Genomic DNA, 9,993 nt, shown 5'->3' with positions numbered 1-9,993 from the left:
ATTATATAATCCGAACACGTCCGGAATATATAATCCGGACTGCACCAGTACACGGAACTGAAACAGATTTGCATGTGGTTTTTACCATTGTTTTTCAATCATTATATATGTATGTATAAAAGACAATTAACTTCAATATTATATCAAAAAATGATTATATATAGGGAAAATTACACTCACATCCCTTAAGGTTTCTCTAAATAACAATTATACCCCCTCTAGTTTTAAAATGAACATTCACCTCCCTTAATTTTTTCTCCAAGTGCCACAGACACCCTTTTCAACTTCACGTCGTTTTTGCTGTGTTAAAAGACAAATGTTGAAGATTAGAGTTGATGTCCATTTATGTACTAAACTAAGAATAACGAGCCAAAGATCCTATGGAACATGATGAATTTTTTTCTCATCCTTTACCTCGTCAGCAACTTCTCTTTCTCCTCCTTAATACACAACGTACCACCACCTAGGGTTTGTTTGGCCCTAAATGACCATCGGTCTATCACCCTTGTAAGACCCGTCATCAATTGCGACCACCAAATTTTTCTGGAAGGAACCAAAGCCAAGTCAATTTGTTTAGATGAAAAAGATATCCTCTATTGATTAGAAAATAAATCCAAGAAAATACTATATTCTAATTGCTCTAGAAAAATGAGATTTACATCAAAATTAAACAACACCAAATCAAAAATTACAGTGAAATAAATTCAAAAATGTGTTGTTATTATCCCAAATTAGATTTGGTGAAATCATCACCACCAACCAAGGTCAAAACTGTGTTCATGCGAGAACTGGTGAAAGAAAAGAATAACACTTTTGAGTTAACCAAGGCAAGTTGGAGGAATTAGGAGAAACACATGACAAAAATGGATGGGTGATGGTTAGAGAGAAAGAGGTGGAGAGCACAACTGCACAAGTCATATGAAGGAAAGATGCAATGTTTTTGACTTTCTCGAAGGACAGCAAACGCTGTTAACTTTTAAGGGAGGTGAATGATTTTCAAAAACTAGAGGGGGTCTGTTTGTTGTTTAGGAAAACCTCAGGGGAGGTAAGTGTAATTTCCCTTATATATATATATATATATATATATATATATATATATATATATATATCATTATACCAAAAAAGAGTTGAATTTATATCATTACACATTTCACCTATTGATATACATTTCAACTAAACTAATGATATATATCTAATCATTGGCGCTGAAAGATCAATGTGACTATCATCCACTTCAACTTTCACACCAGGACCGGGACCAATAGGACCAACCCTCTCATCGCGATCAAGATTTTCAATAATGTACAATTCTTCATCATCTTCTACCACCTCTTGACCCGCCGCCCAACTTAGCTCATTATAATTTGCCATCCGGGTGACATATCTATCAGGCCAGCTTTGTGCATCCTCTCGATGGTGTCGTCTCCATAGATTGCAAGTCGGAGGAATCGAACAATCATCCTTCAAATCCAATGCCATAAAATGGTTGTCATTCACATATGCGAGACACATTAACCGACCGATACATGTCGGCGGTGGACCACATAGAGGGAAATAGGTTGCCGAGCGCCTTAACCCAATGGACAACACAACAACCGCTTGGTTGAATTTCTGTGCGATGAGTAAACCCATATCCAGCATGGTCATCCATTTATCCCGTGGTGCATTCCCAATACCGCTATAGGATAGAGCGTTGTAGACCTCTTTATACCTCTTATCATCATTAATCATCCTCCGATAGCGTGCATTTTCTACACCGACAAGCTCTTTGTAAAGGTTGTAACGGATCAGTTGGTGATCATCAATAGTCAAGTGACGTAAGACCGCAACTGCTCGGAACCCACAATGGCCATCACCAGTTACATCTGTAACCTTTTTAATAAATTTAAGCATCCAAATTGGGATTTGGTCTTTGTGTGGTATGTTAACTTTAACCGGTGTTGGCTTGTTCGGGTTTTTTTGAGTTGGCTTAAGAGGAGTAGGTGACATGTTGCTTTTCCGTGCACTCTTCCTACTCGTCCTGCTTGATTTTGTCTGTGATCCCTGTGTCTCTTGCTCTTGGGAGTCAACAATCTCCCATAGCGAAGGGGATCGCCTTGTCGATCGAATGCTTTGCTTATCTTTCTTAGGAGCTCCTTTGGTGGTGACCTTATTTGGCGGTGGACGCATAGAGGTGGTCTTCGGTAAAACAAATTACCGGAATTGTTCCTTCATATGCAACTTCATGTTGTAATCGGCGTCCTTGAACCGAGCCTGCAATGTGTAAAAAAACTGTCATTTTGGTTGTTGCTGAAAAATAGGCAGAAACATGCATTTTGGTCTGTGCACTGATACCTTCTGGATTTCAAATTCCGGAACGCATATGCGAATCCGGAATATAATATCCGAAACTTCCCGACACACTCTTTGCATGAGCCTTAAATGCACTTGCATGGGGCGTAAATGCTACCTTTCGGAATATATAATCCGGAATTCAACAATATGGTCCGGATTATATAATATGGATTGCACCAGTACAGGAAATTAAAACATAAATCCTGGGCAGAAGATAAAGTAACACAGTTTTTTAAAAATATACCTGAAGGATATCCCATTCTGACAATAGGGAGATGTCTGCTTTATAAAGCTTCGGGTCAACCTCGTACTCGAACCTCAACCTCTTCTAGTGAGTGTGAATTTCATCCAAATGGAGGGCGGTGCCGTTCTTGATCTTCAAAGCAATCATACACGCACACGGTAATCCGTAAGTGATCAAACTCAAACAACCTCATTTTGAAGGTTTTTGTCAACCCAAAACCTCACAAACTTCTCCTTAACCAGATCCAAAATTGTCTTTTCAACATAATCTAAAAACTTAGGAAATTTTGCGCATACATCTTTGAACCGGGTCCAATTATCAATATATGCTTCCTCCATTTCGGAGTCCACAATATCCAACCATGCAGCCATCACAATCTTCACCACCGAAGCAGGCTTGATCGCTTCCCCATTCTTGCCTTTAAGATCCTTCACTTTGCAATCCAATTTACACTTTGCTCTCACATTTTGTCCAATGTGATAAGAGCACAGCAGAGTATTAGCAATAGTGAAAACCTTTTCTACAACATTGATCAAGGCATTGTCCCGATCAATGACAACGACTTTGGGATAGAGATCTTTGGAATGCAACATCTCACGACACCTCTCAAGAGCCCAATAAACATTGTCTTGCCTCTCAGACATTATATATGTAAAAGCAATAGAGAATGTTTTCATGGTAGAGGTGTTACCGACAAACTCAAGCAATGGAAGACGATACTTGTTTGTCTTGTATGTGGAATCCAACACAAGCACCGTGGAGAACATGTTAAACAACTTGATAGAATTTGGATGTGCCCCAAAAACATCATTGACATCATCAGAATCATGATACTTCCTACAATGATAAACGTAACCATTATCAACCAAAGACTTCAAGAGATGTTGCATTAGCCTCGGAGGAATGTTTGAATCCACCATCTCTTCAAGGTGAACACTTTCATTTGGGTTTATGACCTCTCAACATATCAGTCATGTCATGGTTGTGTTTACCATCACCAACTTTGAGGCTCCAATCACCACCAGTCAACAAGTAACCTCTCAGCCGAAACGGACACTCGCATTTAACCGAACCAACTATCTCGCGCCGACTCTTTCTCTTGTACTCGGTGTATGAACCTCCCCTTTCACATAACAAAGTAACAAATGCTCTTCTTCCATTGCCACCTTTATCGGATTTACCAATAACAGTGGAAAATCCAAGCTTCCTAGCTTTCTCTCAAACCCACCCCAACAAATCATTATGTGTTGCAAACTTTTGTTTAGTGGTAAAATGTTCTCGCTGGTCAATACAAACAACAACAATTGGAGGTTGTACAACAGGAGGAATAGGATGAGGAGCATCCTCTACTTTCAAACCCCCTAATCAAATTTCAATTTTCGGTGGTGGTGGTGGGGGATTCTCATATTTGGTATTTCCGGAATCATGCGCATCTTCAAGTAAAAGAAGCAGCAACACAATAGGAGGTTCATTCTGAGGTGAATCATCATTTGGGGCATCAACAGGAATAATCATGACTGAAAACAGTGCGAAGCAGAGTCATAAAATGAACACAATTTCTACACTGTTGCTGTTCGGATTACTAAATTCGGAACGCATGAATGCAGTCTTGATTTTATATTTCAGATTAGTACAGTACAGATCATACGACGTGATCAAAAGTGAATCACCTAAAAATCGATTCACTCTGAAAGCATTACCTTTGCATATGTATCGTACAGATCATATGACGATCGTATGATAATGTGTATATAAATCGATTCACTTTCATTTGGTAAGCATTACCTTTGCATTCAGACGAAAATGATGATGTTAACCCCCCTTGATGTCAAGATTGCTGCTCCAAACCATATTATGGAGTGTTTTTTTAGAGGTGTAGGGAGTGTTTATGATAAAGGTGGTGTGCTTCAGCTAGGTTCTAGAGTACTATATATAACCAAGCTATCCGAATTTTATTTTCCAAAAAAAAACGACTATTTTTCCCTCTCAGTTTAAATACAGGGTGTGCGGAATTTGTATTCCGGAATGTAACCATTGTGTCCGGATTTAGTATTCCGGATAGTCTTTCACCCTGACCAAGCCCAAGCTTCACAAGTCACATGGAGCAGGGTGATTTGCTAACCTTTTCGGATTATACGATCCGAATTCTGTCCGAATTATATGATCCGGACAAAGGTTATTTTGGTCAAAATCACAGGGCGCGCGAGAAGGCCATAGGGTGGGAAAAGTAAATCTCAAAACATATACCCAAATCGTTTTCTATAAAACGGTGGTTAATTGATATGTCCATATCAAACTTGTTCTCACCCTGGTAACAGAAAATCGCATGAGTAAAAAAAAAAAAAACTTCCAATTCAAAGGTTGCAGTATTTGGTGGTTGTTTACTTGAATGGCATGCCACTATTTACGGTGTTGAACTTTGTTGCTCCAACTATTCTATTTTAGATCAAAATCAAGATCATCATAATCAATTTTGCGGAAGAAGTAGCGTGAGGATTTGATATCAGCATCTTTAGGATTGGGATTAGCTCCGACTTCTTTGGTGGTGATGTCAGATTTATGATGTGTTGGAGAAGAATGTTTGGTGGTTGTTGCGGTGGTGCAGGGTTTTGCAGGGGAGTTTGTTGGCAGTGGATTGGAGATGTGTGCTGTAAATTCAATTTGGAACAAAACATTCTTAATCTTTCGTCACTTCAAAAACATTCTTAATCTTCGAGTTATCATCCTGGAAGATGAAAGGTCACACCTTGTGACCTTTCGTCTTCCAAGGTAAAAACTCTATTTAAACAATATTTTAGTCAAGTTACTTGTTCATTGTGACCTTTCGTCTTCCAGAATAAAAACTCTATTTAAACAATATTTTAGTCAAGTTACTTGTTCATTGGTTATATATTCAAGTAACCTGACTAAAATAATGTTTAAATCGAGTTATCATCCTGGAAGACGAAAGGTCACACCTTGTTCATTGTGACCTTTCGTCTTCCAGAATAAAAACTCTATTTAAACAATATTTTAAATAAGTTACTTGTTCATTGGTTATATATTCAAGTAACCTGACTAAAATAATGTTCAAATCGAGTTATCATCCTGGGAGACGAAAGGTCACACCTTGTGATCTTTCGTCTTCCAGGATAAACACTCTATTTAAACAATATTTTAGTCAAGTTACTTGTTCATTGTTTATATATTCAAGTAACCTGACTAAAATAATGTTCAAATCGAGTTATCATCCTGGAAGACGAAAGGTCACACCTTGTGACCTTTCGTCTTCCAGGATAAAAACTCTATTTAAACAATATCTTTGTCAAGTTACTTGTTCATTGGTTATATATTCAAGTAATCTGACTAAAATAATGATCAAATCGAGTTATCATCCTGGAAGACGAAAGGTCACACCTTGTGACCTTTCGTCTTCCAGGATAAAAACTATATTTAAACAATATTTTAGTCAAGTTACTTGTTCATTGGTTATATATTCAGGTAACCTGACTAAAATGTTCAAATCGAGTTGTCATCCTGAAAGACGAAAGGTCACTTGTTCATTGGTTATATATTCAGGTAAACTGACTAAAATAATGATCAAATCGAGTTATCATCCTAGAAGACGAAAGGTCACACCTTGTGGCCTTTCGTCTTCCAGGATAAAAACTCTATTAAAACAATATCTTTGTCAAGTTACTTGTTCATTGGTTATATATTCATGTAATCGGACTAAAATAATGATCAAATCGAGTTATCATCCTGGAAGACGAAAGGTCACACCTTGTGACCTTTCGTCTTCCAGGATAAATACTATATTTAAACAATATTTTAGTCAGGTTACTTGTTCATTGGGTATATATTTAAGTAACCTAACTAAAATAATGTTTAAATTGAGTTATCATCCTGGAAGACGAAAGGTCACACCTTGTGACCTTTCGTCTTCCAGGATAAATACTCTATTTAAACAATATTTTAGTCAAGCTACTTGTTCATTGTGACCTTTCGTCTTCGAGAATAAAAACTCTATTAAAAAATATTTTAGTCAAGTTACTTGTTCATTGGTTATATATTCAAGGAACCTGACTAAAATAATGTTTAAATCGAGTTATCATCCTGGAAGACGAAAGGTCACACCTTGTTCATTGTGACCTTTCGTCTTCCAGAATAAAAACTCTATTTCAACAATATTTTAGTCAAGTTACTTGTTCATTGGTTATATATTCAAGTAAGCTGACTAGAATAATGTTCAAATCGAGTTATCATCCTGGAAGACGAAAGGTCACACCTTGTGATCTTTCGTCTTCCAGGATAAACACTCTATTTAAACAATATTTTAGTCAAGTTACTTGTTCATTGGTTATATATTTAAGTAACCTGACTAAAATAATGTTCAAATCGAGTTATCATCCTGGAAGACGAAAGGTCACACCTTGTTCATTGTGACCTTTCGTCTTCCAGAATAAAAACTCTATTTCAACAATATTTTAGTCAAGTTACTTGTTCATTGGTTATATATTCAAGTAAGCTGACTAGAATAATGTTCAAATCGAGTTATCATCCTGGAAGACGAAAGGTCACACCTTGTGACCTTTCGTCTTCCAGGATAAAAACTCTATTTAAACAATATCTTTGTCAAGTTACTTGTTCATTGGTTATATATTCAAGTAATCTGACTAAAATAATGATCAAATCGAGTTATCATCCTGGAAGACGAAAGGTCACACCTTGTGACCTTTCGTCTTCCAGGATAAAAACTATATTTAAACAATATTTTAGTCAAGTTACTTGTTCATTGGTTATATATTCAGGTAACCTGACTAAAATGTTCAAATCGAGTTGTCATCCTGAAAGACGAAAGGTCACTTGTTCATTGGTTATATATTCAGGTAAACTGACTAAAATAATGATCAAATCGAGTTATCATCCTAGAAGACGAAAGGTCACACCTTGTGGCCTTTCGTCTTCCAGGATAAAAACTCTATTAAAACAATATCTTTGTCAAGTTACTTGTTCATTGGTTATATATTCATGTAATCGGACTAAAATAATGATCAAATCGAGTTATCATCCTGGAAGACGAAAGGTCACACCTTGTGACCTTTCGTCTTCCAGGATAAATACTATATTTAAACAATATTTTAGTCAGGTTACTTGTTCATTGGGTATATATTTAAGTAACCTAACTAAAATAATGTTTAAATTGAGTTATCATCCTGGAAGACGAAAGGTCACACCTTGTGACCTTTCGTCTTCCAGGATAAATACTCTATTTAAACAATATTTTAGTCAAGCTACTTGTTCATTGTGACCTTTCGTCTTCGAGAATAAAAACTCTATTAAAAAATATTTTAGTCAAGTTACTTGTTCATTGGTTATATATTCAAGGAACCTGACTAAAATAATGTTTAAATCGAGTTATCATCCTGGAAGACGAAAGGTCACACCTTGTTCATTGTGACCTTTCGTCTTCCAGAATAAAAACTCTATTTCAACAATATTTTAGTCAAGTTACTTGTTCATTGGTTATATATTCAAGTAAGCTGACTAGAATAATGTTCAAATCGAGTTATCATCCTGGAAGACGAAAGGTCACACCTTGTGATCTTTCGTCTTCGAGGATAAACACTCTATTTAAACAATATTTTAGTCAAGTTACTTGTTCATTGGTTATATATTTAAGTAACCTGACTAAAATAATGTTCAAATCGAGTTATCATCCTGGAAGACGAAAGGTCACACCTTGTTCATTGTGACCTTTCGTCTTCCAGAATAAAAACTCTATTTCAACAATATTTTAGTCAAGTTACTTGTTCATTGGTTATATATTCAAGTAAGCTGACTAGAATAATGTTCAAATCGAGTTATCATCCTGGAAGACGAAAGGTCACACCTTGTGATCTTTCGTCTTCCAGGATAAACACTCTATTTAAACAATATTTTAGTCAAGTTACTTGTTCATTGGTTATATATTTAAGTAACCTGACTAAAATAATGTTCAAATCGAGTTATCATCCTGGAAGACGAAAGGTCACACCTTGTGACCTTTCGTCTTCCGGGATAAAAACTGTATTTAAACAATATTTTAGTCACGTTACTTGTTCATTGTGACCTTTCGTCTTCCAGAATAAAAACTCTATTTAAACAATATTTTAGTCATGTTAGTTGTTCATTGGTTATATATTCAAGTAACCTGACTAAAATAATGTTCAAATCGAGTTATCATCCTGGATGACGAAAGGTCACATCTTGTGAACTTTCGTCTTCTAGGATCAAAACTCTATTTAATCAATATTTTAGTCAAGTTACTTGTTCATTGGTTATATATTCAAGTAACCTGACTAAAATAATGTTTAAATTGAGTTATCATCCTGGAAGACGAAAGGTCACACCTTGTGACCTTTCGTCTTCCAAAATAAATATTCTATTTAAACAATATTTTAGTCAAGCTACTTGTTCATTGTGACCTTTCGTCTTCGAGAATAAAAACTCTATTTAAACAATATTTTAGTCAAGTTACTTATTCATTGGTTATATATTTAAGTAACCTGACTAAAATAATGTTCTAATCGAGTTATCATCCTGGAAGACGAAAGGTCACACTGTGACCTTTCCTCTCCCAGGATAAAAACTCTATTTAAACAATATTTTAGTCAAGTTACTTGTTCATTGGTTATATATTCAAGTAACCTGACTAAAATAATGTTTAAATCGAGTTATCATCCTGGAAGACGAAAGGACACACCTTGTTCGTTGTGACCTTTCGTCTTCCAGAATAAAAACTCTATTTCAACAATATTTTAGTCAAGTTACTTGTTCATTGGTTATATATTCAAGTAAGCTGACTAGAATAATGTTCAAATCGAGTTATCATCCTGGAAGACGAAAGGTCACACCTTGTGACCTTTCGTCTTCCAGGATAAAAACTCTATTTAAACAATATCTTAGTCAAGTTACTTGTTCATTGGTTATATATTCAAGTAACCTGACTAAAATAATGTTCAAATCGAGTTATCATCCTGGAAGACGAAAGGTCACACCTTGTGATCTTTCGTCTTCCAGGATAAACACTCTATTTAAACAATATTATAGTCAAGTTACTTGTTCATTGGTTATATATTCAAGTAACCTGACTAAAATAATGTTCAAATCGAGTTATCATCCTGGAAGACGAAAGGTCACACCTTGTGACCTTTTGTCTTCCGGGATAAAAACTGTATTTAAACAATATTTTAGTCACGTTACTTGTTCATTGTGACCTTTCGTCTTCCAGAATAAAAACTCTATTAAAAAATATTTTAGTCAAGTTACTTGTTCATTGGTTATATATTCAAGGAACCTGACTAAAATAATGTTTAAATCGAGTTATCATCCTGGAAGACGAAAGGTCACACCTTGTGACCTTTCGTCTTCGAGGATAAAAACTCTATTTAAAC

The 9,993-nt window shown here is 35.8% G+C and overlaps 1 pseudogene; it reads right to left on the bottom strand.

Moving 5' to 3' along the window:
- Positions 1-1,173: 1,173 nt before the first annotated feature.
- On the bottom strand, positions 1,174-4,429 carry LOC146954987 (uncharacterized; annotated as a pseudogene).
- Between the last annotated feature and the right edge of the window lie 5,564 nt (positions 4,430-9,993).

Source organism: Medicago sativa, chromosome 1 (genome assembly GCF_051527215.1).
Source record: "Medicago sativa cultivar Bolivia chromosome 1, Bolivia_mono, whole genome shotgun sequence".
Taxonomy (NCBI): Eukaryota; Viridiplantae; Streptophyta; class Magnoliopsida; order Fabales; family Fabaceae; genus Medicago; species Medicago sativa.
This window is presented reverse-complemented; position numbering and strand designations above follow the sequence as displayed.